The sequence below is a fragment of the Cibotium barometz genome, chromosome 44 (genome assembly GCF_041138505.1).
Source record: "Cibotium barometz isolate CiBa-2024 chromosome 44, ASM4113850v1, whole genome shotgun sequence".
Classification (NCBI taxonomy): domain Eukaryota; kingdom Viridiplantae; phylum Streptophyta; class Polypodiopsida; order Cyatheales; family Cibotiaceae; genus Cibotium; species Cibotium barometz.
Genome location: NC_141089.1, coordinates 28103503 through 28117237, shown reverse-complemented (window position 1 = coordinate 28117237; position 13735 = coordinate 28103503).

Below are 13735 nucleotides of genomic sequence, written 5' to 3'. Positions count from 1 at the left end.
TGTGTATGCACATCTCTCCCATCCTGACCACTGCATGTAACGAGATGCACCAAGTGGCCGACCGGCCTCATCCCTGATGAACTCGTTCCACATAATAGGTTGTCGATCAGTCTCATCCAAAGACCTAGGAAGCCTTTGTGGCAAAAATGTCATCATGCTTCTCCATGCTCTGACAATGGCTACAATAAGAGGGGAAGATGGTGCCCTAATATCAGCCTCCGTGAGCAAAAACCGTGTGTTGAGCAGCCAGTCTCTCCCAACACAGGGTCTCTGAGACAAGAAAAAATCCTTACAAGGCTCAGTGCCTGGTAGGAAACCTTTGACCACGAGTTTGTAGAACAACGCCCTACACTGAACATCCAGATCAATAATATTCAATCCCCCCTCTTGTCTAGGCTGAATAACTATGAGCCAAGCTACCCTAGCACGAGTGTCTGTGGTGCCATCCGAACCCGACCAAAGAAAATTGCGGATCAATCTCCGCAATTGACCAATGCATGCACCAAAGAAGCACCAACAAGAGGCAATAAACCAAGCCGAGGCAAGCAATACCTGATTAGCCACCAAAGCTCTAGAGGCTAAATCTAATCTCCTGGAGCTCCAACGAAGAAGCTTCTTCCAGATGCTCATGAGTACCGAAGCAAACTACTGTGTAGGAGAAATATCAACCCCAACCTGGCATCCCAAATATCTAGCAGTGCATCCTCTACTGATCCAAATAAAACCAAGCTCTGCATCCCAAGCATCTCTCGGTGAATCACTAATCTAAAAACCAACAGATTTGTGCCAATTAATGAGTGCCCCTGTTGCCAAACAAAACTCTTCCAGTGCTACCCGGAAGGAACATAAGCATATGTGTGAGGCCTCCAAGAACATGGTTGTGTCAACCAGCTCTCCTTGACTACGAAGAGGCAACCTCAATCCAGAAATAGCAGCAGTGGAGCGGAGGAAGATGCTCATGGCCTCTGCAACTATGATATATAATAATGGGGCTAAAGGGCAACCCTACCGTACTGAGCGAGAAATCTGAAACCGCTCTCCTCTATCGCCGCAAGCGAGCACACTACTATGGGCATCACGATACATGCATGAAACTCCCTTGCTCCATCTCTGAGAAAAACCCATATGGCTAAGAGTACCCTCAAGGAAGTCCCAATCCACTCTATCATAGACCTTCTCAAAATCCAAGAGCAGAATGGCCAAGGGCTGATTGCTCGCTTTGGCCCATTCCATAGCCTCCCAAAATGAGAAAATGTTATCAAAGATGCCGTGTAAGAATCCATTCTGAGTATCATAAATGACATCCTGCGAAATTGGCTGCAATCTGATGCTCATAGCCTTAATAAGAATCTTATATATGCAGTCCCAAGTAAGGGGATAAGTCTCCACTGGCCAATCAATGTCTTATCCCCAGTCTTAGGGATAAGATAGTTAAGCCCCTCAGTGAGAGAAGAAGGTGTAGAACCTGTGTCCCACATCTCCTAGAGAGCCGATGTGATCTCAGCCCCAATCTCATCCCAAAAAGTAATGAAAAAAACAAAGGAGAGGCCATCCTTCCCTAGACACTTACCATGAGGTAAGGCATGAAGAGCATGACTGAACTCCTGCATAGAAAAAGGACGACACGCATCTCCTCAGTGATCAAATGTGGCAGTGCATTCCAAACCTTCCTCTGTGCCTTGTGTCTCAAATCAGAGTGCAGCTCAACATTAAGAAGCTGGCAATAGAAATTAGTGGCAATGTCTAACCATAGGAGAATCTGAGTGAAGAGTGCCATGTGAATCTTGCAACTGCCTGACGCTATCTCTGGCATAAGATGGGCTGTGAGTAGCAAAGAAATGTTTGTTGCATCTACCACCCATTTGGGTCCAAAAGGATTCCTGGGCACGGTAACGGTACTGTGCACGCTGCTCAAGAGAGTGATGAAGTTCTGCCCTAACAGTACATAAAGAATCTGCAACCCATTGAGCATGAGGATGTTTCTTATGCTCTTTCTGTAAAGCAACCAGTCTACATCTAATAGCCCTTTCTAAATCCAAGGCCTCTTAGACAAGGCACATGTGTGATAAAAGTCACTAATATCACAAAGAGTAGAGGCCAAACTTTGCAAGACCTGCGAGAAATCATGAGATCTCCAAATATCAAGCATACGACGTGATAGCTCTGCATCTGAAGACAAATGATCAGGGATGTGTACATGGGGTGCTGATCCATGGCAACTCGGATCTCTAATGCATAAAACCATTGGGCAATGATTCGATTTAGAGATGCTTGTAGCAATAAAAGTATGCCCCCCTCTGTCGAGCACCCAATCATCCACATAAAATCTGTCTAACCATGCATAAATACATCCTGCATCCCTTCTCCTGTTAGACCATGAATAAAAAAGAGTGGATGGTCTCCTCGAAATGTCATCCTCATGCCAACAATCTCTGCCATGAATGGAGAGTATAAACCTCTCCCAAGATGCTCTTTCAAGAGGATGCACCAAGCCCTCATGTCCACCTCTTTTATCCATTGGCATCTCAACCATGTTAAAATCCCCACCAAAAATCCAATGGTCGGCAAGAGGCATCAACATAGTGAGAGATGTCCAAAAGACAATCCTCTCACCTCTATGGTTAGGAGCATAGAGGTTGAGAATACCAATGCGTGTAGTACCCTGCATAAGGAGGATCCACTGCGCTCTCGCAGGCAAAATGACACCATGTCCAATGATCCAAGGCAAGATCAAAGCTAAAACAGAGATACAGACACCACCTTTGGTACCAATAGTTGGTGACCAAAAGGTGTGTCCCGAGAGAAGCTTGCTTGATCTCCCACACTGCCTAGCATCCAGTGTATGCTCTTGCAAGAGCAATACATCCATAGGTCCACCTGTAATTGCACAATGAAGCTGAGTTTTGACAATTTGTTTCTGCTGACGCGGAAAAAAGCCCCCAAGACCCTGAATGTTCCACGAGACAATCCTCATAAGGACTTAGAGTAGGAACGACCAGATCTCGTGGTCGATGAAGGACCCCCTTTAGAGATGGAAGTACGTCTCGCATAGATAAGGAAGGGAAATCTGACAATGTAAACCTTACCTCTCGTTCCCACTCCGGGGAAAAGCCAGGGTTGGTCCTCAAAACTGGAGAGATACCATGGCAATGCAACTGCACAACATCATCCTCAAGGGTACAATCATCCTGCAACTGTAATGTAGCATCCTCCTGTGAGGGATCCAAATCCTGTGCCTGCAGAGCCTCATCCTCCAAAGAAGGATCAACATCGTGTGAGGCAAGAGTTGCACAAGGGTTGGGGTGCTCCACTAGGGGTGTGGGTGAAGAGGCAGGTACGGGGCCCAAGGGTGCTTGCCATCCCTAATCATAACCCAACGCTATGCGGCGGTCTGCTGTGGCATAGGATCACCTGGAGTTTGGGCAACTACAAAAGGCATCTGATGGGTGGGACCACGCCGCCTCATAGCATGGCCCCTCGATCTAGGACAATCTCTAGTAATGTGGCCTTGCCGACGACAAATCCGACACTGGTCAGGTCTGCCTGCAATCTCCATCCTCTAGCGAAAATGAGAGTCGTCAGGTCTCTGAAGTATAATATGGTCGTCAGTAATCAATGGATCAAGAATAAGCACAAGGACCTGAGGTACACCATCAGAAGTGGTGGTGACAGCCGCCCGCGCAGAAGCTGAGGCGGGAGAGTTTGGAAGGGCCGGTACCTCTAGAACCTGGCCAAAGGATGTCCCTATGGAAGCTAAAAGCTTCCAATAGGACCGAGGAAGAGCAGGGAACCGCAGTGAGACCGGGGTAAGGCGTTGATCCTCCGCCACTGGATCAAAGCCCACCTGGTACTAAAAAAATAAAATCTTCCTAGGGCCAAGAGGGAAGGGGTTGCTAGCCAAAACTTGAGAAGTAGCTTCTTGAGAATGGAAGTCCACTTGGAAGAAGCCTCGACCAAGCAAACGAGTATCCTAGAAGTGCACAATCAGCTCCGAAGGGAGAGCTGCTCTAGAAGCCATTCACAAGCTTGTGATACGTCTTTTCATTTCATTTGTATTGGAAATCTAGCACAAGGTGCCCATGAAGCTTGTACAATCAATACTTCTCAATAATATATCATTATTGAGAGGGGGTCGGCCCATCCCAGCCACAGTGTAGGCGTCACCATTTTCAGTGATGTGTATTTGCTTTGCTCAGTTGTGTTAGCTTTGGTTGATGTTGTGCCATATGCTATCTTGTTTAATGGTATTAATAGTTAAAGTGTGATGAGATTGTTCTCAACCTTGATTAGGGAAATTAAAGTGTGACGAGATTGTGCTCAACCTTGATTAGGGAAATTACACGTACCCTTTTTTTTCCCCGAGAAAATGATCCTTCTATTAGTTGTTGAAAAAACAGCCAAAATGGTACATAGAAACTCGTCCTCAAATGGGAAACGAGAGTCAAGATGCATAAAAGGGAAGGATGCTCTCCTCCTCCGGCTGGCCAAGAAGGCTATCTCATACAATGGGGGAGAGGGAAACAACCACACAGGTGGTCTGTAGTGCCACATGGCTCGCCACCGTTGTCAGTGAGAAAGGGACCATGACGCGAGATCCTCAGGAAGGCCTCTCGATGCTTCCGCATGCGGTTTGAGCCACCCTGAAGCTTCCCCCACTGACCATGGAGGGTATGAATGATATCGACAGATGGACTCCGTTGGCGTGGTGAGGGTGCCTTTGATGGCTTCGTTGCATCTAGCTCTCCATATGTGCCACATAGCTATACTACTGCAAATCCCCCATCTCGGGCAACAACCTGGTGACCTGTGGATGGAGCTGGGCTTGGCAGTGCAGAAATGTGAAGGTGAGAGACTTGAAGGGTTAGTCCCTCACCTTCTCATATGACGTGACAACCACAGCCTCAATGGCCCAAGAAATTGTGTCCCAAGTAACAATACGAGTGGGGGTCTAATCCATCGTGAAAATGCATAGGATCCTCTGCACCAAAGTAATGTTAACCATTGTGGTTAACATACACCCCTCCCTAATTCAGGTCCATCCTCAGAACTGGCAAGAAAGCAAAAATGCAATTCTTCCAAAAACTTCTTAGCCTCACGCATGAACTCTATTTATTGCACAAGTAGATTGTTGTGGTGCATTTTCGTTTCCTATGGTGCCTTTTGATTGTTGATGTTCCCTTCAATATTTGCACTTATGTTTCTGATCGACCGTGTTGATTTGTTGGTATTGATGTGCAGCTCTACCACAGATAGTGTTTTTGGCTACGTTCCTTCTCCTCCTCTCATTTTGGTACTTTCTTATTCTGTTTTTTCTGTGTTTTCTTTGGTTTTGGTGCCTCCTAAGACATATGTCTCATGTTTTTAGTAGCTTTTGATTGGATAAAAATGAGCCTCAGCATAGATCAGCTTGTATGTCAGATGCATCATGTGAGTGTGTATGACTAGGGCTAGGAGAGAGATTATGAGGCTCTAATGTGATCCCTTAAAGGGGAGGAGAGAGAACCATGAGTGAGCAATGAGCATTAGATTGATCACTAGGGTTGCACAGTTGGGAAGGGATTGGCATTATCAGAGTAAACTGAAAAATTAAGTAGATTAAAATCCTTCCACTCAAATATTATCAACAAGACCCCCTTTTAAGAGCAGCTTAGCAAGTTGTCACCATCCCTTGTAGTGCAAAAACATTATGGTGGAAATGGTCATTCATTCCGGGGTAAAGTTTGTTGATCAACCCTTTTGAGGATCCTATGAGGGACCGTCACCATCCTGAGGGCTCATGTAGGAGCAATTTGGATGGGTATCCTCCTTGGGGGTTTTAATTAAGATATTTGAGATAAATAAATAAGTATTATAATACCTTTAAAAAGATAATTATCATATATTGCATAAAAACAAGATTAGCTCACAACATTTGTATAAATAGCATTGCATAAATGATAATACATATGTAAACCCAAATACACTAGGAGAAACGGGATTATCATGCATAGGGCTTGAGAAGAGGGAACCTATTTTAAGAAAGGGAACTAGCATGCTTGACTAGAAGAGTTGCAACTTGCACTGCATAACTAGATTAACTATAGAGTATACAGCTAGGGCTAATGCACACGGAAGTGTGGCATGATGGGTGAGCAGTTTCTTTAATTCAATGCTCTTTGGACAAGCATGACTCTTTGGGCACACCCTCCCAAGCATTGTGGGTATAAATAATTGTGCTGCACCTTGATGCACATGCTTGTAATGATGATAATTGTTGAGCATGCATTGAAGTTGATGTGGCTAGCCTTATCTTCTTCTTCAAATTTTACTCTTGAAAGTTTCTCTATGTCTGCAAAGTGATTATAAAAAACTCCTAGATAAGTTAGTCAGCATTCTTTTCTCAAGTTGAACCATAGGGGAAGCTTTCGCATGATTCCCTTCATTCTCTTGAAGACTTTTGTCGCAAAGAATCGCGTCAATTTAAAGATTTGAACACTCAAGACGCTTCCATGGCAAAGACTTCCGCTGTCATTGACTCTACTTCAATCGGTAAGCTTTAATGGTTAATTATGGAAGCAAGTAGTAGGAGGGAGGAGCAAGACTTCATGTTCACATACCCTGTGTAATATTCTCTTGTCTTACGTGCTTTTTTGCAGATTGTTGCTACCATGTGTTGGTGGAACAATAGAGAGCAGATGGTAGGGAACATGGACACTTGAGAGGGTAGTATGAGTTGTAGATCACGCCATACAGGTGTACCCTATGGGAACATGAACATATGTCTAAGAGGATGAACCATCGGCGACTTCACGCCGTGCAGATGTACCCTATGTAGCCCGTGAAGGATACAATGTTTATGGCAGTGGTCAAAATGTATGTCAAATGCCATTGCCAGCTGAAAATGTGCATGTACAACACATGCAACATGGACTGTAATTTTTTGTTGAAGCAGGTATTCCGTGTATCTCTCATGCTACTCATGTCCTTGAGTGTGCTCGTGAGGGAGAAGCTATGGGAAAAAATACACGAATATGTGTCGAGGAGCCACCCTTGCCTCATGATTACAGGGCACATGTATCTATGTCTAATGCATCACCTTTTGTTCCTACAATGATGCCAGTCATAGGGGCTGTCCCAATGGACATACATTCGGAAAAAATTGTTAAGATGCAGGCTAATGCATCCACGAAGTGTGTCCCTATTCGCGGAGGTGACTGGACTCTCAGCTCACGCTTTATTTTTTCGGATGCAGTTCACCGCTCCCCTTCATCCCCCGTGGTTATGTCCCTCCTACGGGCCTGGGCCTGCCTGAGGAGTTTCTTGGTACACATCCCCCCGCGTTCAGCGGAGAAAGTTAACCGCCAGCAGCCCATTCTGTGGAATGATTTGATCTTAGATGTGCATGGTAGGCCTCTTGGGGCAGCTATGCATATTTTTTGGGTTGGCTGGGAGACCCTATGCCCCACAGTGCTGGCTTGGAAGAGCTTTCAGAGTCTCATCGAGGTACAGAGATTGGATTTCACGCAGCATTTGAGAAGCTCTAGCCGGAGGATTGCACAGATTGATGCAGCCATTCCCAACCACTGGATTACTGGATCTTTCTTGGAAGGCCGTCATCATTCTTGGTTTGGGATTTTCTCTAGGACAGGTATTCCTCTTCAGGTTATGGGTCTACCCTTGCCTAGGGAGGATGATGTACCGGTCTTTTTTTCTATACAGGATGGATGGCAGCTGGAGAGATGTGACGTGCAGGACCTTATTGAGGGCCCCTAGATTCGTCCAGTTAGAGTTGTTGGCACGTTAGGGAAGCACGTCTTTGTTGACCACCCCCCCCCCCCCCCCACAGAGAGTGTTAGCCTTTGGTTGTATGGTGGCTGTCCTATCAGACATTTGCATTGGGACCCCGGTGAGTGGGAGTGGAAGGATGCTTGTAACCCTTTGAAAAGCATGCCTTTTTTCAATTATACGGTGTGGAATGGCAGACATCTTATCTTGGGACACATTCTGAGTGTCCCTACTCTTAGACCCCATTGGGAATCTTACGGCATTTCGACTGACATTCAGAGGCTTTTTTGGTGGAGATTGTGGCATTCTTATAGGAAGCCACAGATTTCCTTCTTTATCTGGCTTTCTCTTCATGGTGGTCTGGCCACCAATCAGTGGAGATCTGTTACTAGTGCTTGCCTAGCATGCCCTAGATGTGCAGGAGTTTCAGAGTCAATTTACCATTGTTTATGGGAATACAGGGAAGCACAAGGGGCTTGGTCTGCGATTGCACACCTCTTTGGTAGGATTAAGAGGGATGCTATCATTTCTTTTGGTTCTATCATTTGGTTGACACAGTCTGGGCCTCAGCTGAGATTCGAGGGGACTGACAGGAGCTTGGCCATTATGGTTAGGCAAGGAGTTGCTCGGCAGTGTTGTCTTCAGGATTTGTCACTTTCACACTTTGTCCCTCCGGCACAGAGGTTAGACAGCTCTTGGTAGATTATTGCTAGCATCTCAACCTAGAATATCTGGAAGGCTAGATGCATGAAGAGGGTGATACCATTCCCGTTGTATCTCATGTACAAGTTAAGAAAGTAATGAAAAAGGATGTTTTTGCGGACTTGATTTTTGTAGGGGATCATGTTGAAGAAACTAATGCGCATGTAAACACTTAGTGATGATATGCTGAAATTCTTGCGAGGATACAATGATTGTTTTGCTGATGAGTTACCACCTGTACGACTGGAAGATCAGCGCATTGATCTTGTGTTGGGTAGCTCACCACCTAATAGACCAGCCTATCATGTGAGTGCATCCCAGAGAGGAGATCATGAAGCAGGTAAATGACCTTCTTGAGAAGGGTTTGGTTCAACCAAGCTCTTCCCCACATTGTTCACCCATCCTCTTGGTTCAAAAGATGGATGGATCTTTTCGTATGTGTGTGGATTATAGTGCTTTGTGTCACCAGCTAGGGCATTTTCCAATATGAAAGGGATCTGGTGGACTGTAGGACGTCTAAATATTTGGAAAGTACAAGCTTTGGGAATGGGGGATTATCCTGGGATACAAAGGATCACAGTCCTAAAATTTAGGAGAGTTACTATTTTTGGCCTGACTCCGATGGAAATTCTGTTCGCGTCATTACATCTCGAATCGAGCAGATACCAAGAGTTGCCAAAGTGCCTATGACAGAATGTCTACCAATTGGGATATTTTTATAGAGAGTTTATGGAAGGACCCATCTCTTAGATTGGGACATGTGGCAAGAAAGTGGACCAAAGTGAGACAAGTGGCCTCACACTTGTTAGAAAGTGAATCAAAGTGAGACAAGTGGCCACACACTTGTCACTTCAACTATTGCGTGGCTCTCCACTTGTCATTATAGCCTTCTTTTGCCATTTAAGCTCATGGGAGGCCCAAATCTATAAATTGGAGCCCTCTGTTCATTAAATGAGGCTCTCTTGCTACACACTAGCCTCTACCACTATTATAGGTTGCCCTGATGATGGCTACTCTCTCTCTCTCTCTCTCTCTCTCTCTCAGGCTACCCATGAAGTATACTGGCTGTTGGGAACTATTTTGGAGGCTTCCATCGCGAAGAAATATTGAAGAAAACGTATTTAATCATTTTATTATGATTTCCAGCCATTGTACCTACTATACCAGCCACTGTACCAGTTGTACAACCCTTGTACTTGCTATACCAACCACTGTACTTGCTATACCAACCATTGTTCTGGTTGTACCAGCCCTTGTACCGATTGTACCAGCCTGTACCTACTGTACCAGCCATTGTACTTGCTGTACTGGCTGAATGGAGAGCTGAACCTATTGTACCAGCTCTATTGCCTGAAGACCTGTGGTTTTTGGAAAAGAATCAATACCCACACAGAGGTATATAGATTATATTGTTGGCTCGGCATTTCTACAGCTTGTGTTCGGCTTGGTTGCGTCGTGTTGGGCTGTGTTATGGCATTTGTATATGGATAATCCGGCATTTCCAATGGGGAGAGTAAGGCCCTCAAAGCTTGTACATGATATTATTCTCCTTGGGTAATAAAATACTCCAAGGGGGGGGAGGGTTTGGCCCATTCCGGCCTCTATGCGGTCTCACATGTGTAAGCTCCATTTTCAGCATTTGTGGATGTTTTGTCCAGCTTTTATGTTTTATGCAAAGTGATGATGGATATGTGTTAAGGTTGTGGCCATGTTTAAATGTTTTAATATGCATTGATGGTATCAACAAATGTGTCAAAGGCCCTAGTCCCCCGAGCACGAGTTTCATTGGTATCAAAGCATAGGCTTTCTTGGAAGCGGAGGCTTCATTCTATCAATAAGTAAGAGAAAAGATCTCAAGTGGGAACCACACTTACCATCATTGTTATTAAGCATGGCCAGCCGCTTCATAGTCTATGAAGCAAGAGCACGAGCACGAGCAATAGACAACTTGGTCTAAGGAATTATGAATTCAGAGAATTTATCTTGGAAGTATGGAGTTGGCTTTATGTGCACGTGTTTAGCACTCTTTCCATATGGATATTGTGGATTATATTATCAAGCTTACATGCAAGCTATATGGAGATATAGCTTGGGGATATCTGAAGGATATGGTGAGGAGATAATTTCTTTGGCTTCATGACCAACCTGGCAAAGAAAAGCTAAGTATGCTTTGAGTTTGCAAAGTTAGTGCTTTTGCTATTCACTATGGAGTGTTTTTGATATTCACTAACCCTTGTATAGCAATGCAAGGAGAAAGGTGTTGTTGTTTGCCTTGAGATGGTTTCAGGGAAACATTGTTTATGGCTCCCTTTATTTGGGATGCAAGGAACTCATGGTTCACACGTGTTCTCTTGTCCTACGTGCTCTCTTGAAGACTATTTCTACCGTGTGTGGGTGGAACAATAGAGAGTAGATGGAAGGGAACATGGACACTTCAGAGGGTAGTATCAAGCACAACATACCCTATGTAGTGTTCTCTTGTTCTCCGTGCTCTCTTGAAGATTGTTTCTACCATGTGTGGGTGGAACAATAGAGCGCAGATGGAAGGGAACATGGACAATTGAGAGGGTAGTGTGAGTTGGTGGCCGAAATGTCTATAAACTATGTGTAGCAGAAATGCTTATGGAACACCAAGATATCTATTCCTGTGAGTGATTCTTATCTTATGTTACACACTTAGAGTCCACCTCTCCTCCAAGGTGTGTGGTCAGAGTACCAACACGGAGTGCATGTGGTAAAGTGGACATGACACTTGGTTGGCAAGAGACTTATGTCTACGCCAAGGGTCATGTGGACTGATACCTTGTTGGCAAGGGTCATGTGGACTGATACCTTGTTGGCAGGAGACTTATGTCTACGCCAAAGGTCATGTGAAGTGACACCTTGTTGGCAGGGGACTGTGTCTACACCAAGTGTCGGTAGACTAGAATCTAGTATGCTGGGGACTTGATGTCTATGCTCAGATCCAGTGGACGTTGTACATCCGCATGCACGGTCAATTGGTGAAACCGATCTCGTCAAGTGGGAGTTGGACACCCAAACGCGTAATAGCACAACTTAAATATCACAATTTGAATGGACAACTTAATAACAACTGAAAATTGAAATGAAATGAAATGTTGATCAATGGACACCAGCACTGGGGCCATAACGGGCCGACCCCCCCCTCAATATATGATATATTATTGGGAGTATTTAAAAGATACAATACTCCATGGGTTCAAAGAACCAGATGATGTCCATGTACAACTGAGATGAATACAGTACCAAACAAGAGACTCAAAGTAGACGTTCGAAGGAGAGCGACCCACTTGAGTGGTCAAGTCTCTACGGTCCTGTGCCTTCACTGGAATCTGCGGAGAGCGCCCCACTGGTGTTCCAGGACCATGCACAAACAGGCGTTCCCGTACTAACGCTTGGCTCTCCCGATCTCGGCACCCTTGGACCGTGCTTCTCCATAAGCTTGGACTACCCGGCATCGAACGGGTGTTAGCGGTAGAGAGTATCCCTTTTCAGATTTACAGTAAAGTCCTTTAATTAAATCTCAATCCACTTACTTGTAGCTCGCACAATGGAAGACAAATACCGAGGCGTCTATGTGCAGCTACTAGAGATGGATACCAGGCTGCAGAAGCCTGTCGTGGAGGAGAAGGAGCAGCCGCCTGTGTAGCCACCTGAAGAGGGGAGGTGCAGAGTCGCCTGTAGCCGCCTATGGAAGGGAGGCGCAGCCGCCTGCAAGGGAGCACAGCCGCCTGCTGTGGAGGAGGAGGAGGAGGAGGCGCAGCCACCAGTAGCAGCGTGTGGGAGGCGTGCGCAACCGCCTGAGGGGTAGAGGGAGCAGCCACCTAAGGAGAGTAGTGCAGCCGCCAGCTGAAGAGCACAGCCGCGTGAGGGAGGCGCAGCCGCCTGTTGTGGAGAAGGTGCAGCCGCCTGCAAGGGAGGAGCGCAGCCTGCTGGGAGAGCACAGCCGCCTGCAGAAGCCGCCTAGCTGCAGCCGCCTGTGGGGTGGTGCAGCTGCCTGAGGAGAACAGAAGCCGCCTGTGGGGTGGCACAGCCGCCTGCAAGGTAGAGGGAGCAGCTGCCTATGGAGAGGAGTGCAGCCTGCTGTGGAAAGTGCGCTACCGCCTATGGAGCATGAAGGATGGTCGCCTGCCAAGTCCCGTGAAGGATGATAGGATGGTCGCCTCTTTGTAGGTGTTGGAGAGGAAGCACACGACCATAGCTGGCCGGCTCCCCTAGCTTGCATGGGGGCGGCCAGTTTCAAGGTGGGGTGTGGGTAGGTGGCCATGCACCCACCTCCACACATAGAGGGTTAAGAGTGGGGTTTCCCTCCCTACCTTGGCCCATATGTGGGTGCCCATAATGGGTGCCCACTTTTAAATGAATGTGAACTTACAACCTTATAAAAATAAAGGTTAGAAAGAAAGCTATTAAACAAACAAGTGCAATACACTTGCCACCTTTTCACACGCAACAAAACTTGTCAGAAGACAGGGCAAACTTCACAACTCACTGGCAGGCATCCTCGCTCAGTAAGTGGCACGTCAAACAGGCAAACACAAAAATACAAGTCATGCAAAAACAGTTCCAAACATGCAAAACATGAATGCATGTGCAAACAGTATCATTGACATATCTCCCGTTCATGGAACAAGTACAAAACATTTGTCAGGCATAATAATGGCATGACAGAGAAACATAAATCTCGGTCTTCCTATGGAGTGACAGTCCCATAGGTAAGACACAGATCCAGGCACAGGCACGAGCCTCCCTGTGGAGTGACAGTCCCATAGCTGGCTCTTCCATGGCGTGACAATCCCATGGACAGAACACAGTCCAGGTCATACACGGGTGGCACCAGTCTAGACGACACCATCCTGCTAACACACGGGTGGCACCAGTTTGGCTCCCGTCCATGTTAAGCAAAAAAAAAATACTGGTCCCTTCACATGAGACACCGGCCTGGCCTCAAGTGAACGAGACACAAATCTAGAGATGGACCAAATGGTCGGCCAATTGGTTTGGGAATCTATTCTTGATGGTAAGCTTGTTTAAAGCTCTATAGTCCACACACATGCGGAATGACCCGTCTTTCTTTTGAACAAGAAGCACAGGAGAGCAATAAGGTGAGGAAGTAGGCTGAACCAAACCTTTCTCTAAAAGCTCATTTATCTGCTTCATGATCTCTTCTTGTTGTGCAGCACTCACACGGTATGCGGGTTTGTTAGATGGAGAACTACCTGGCACAAGATCTATGCGATGATCTTCT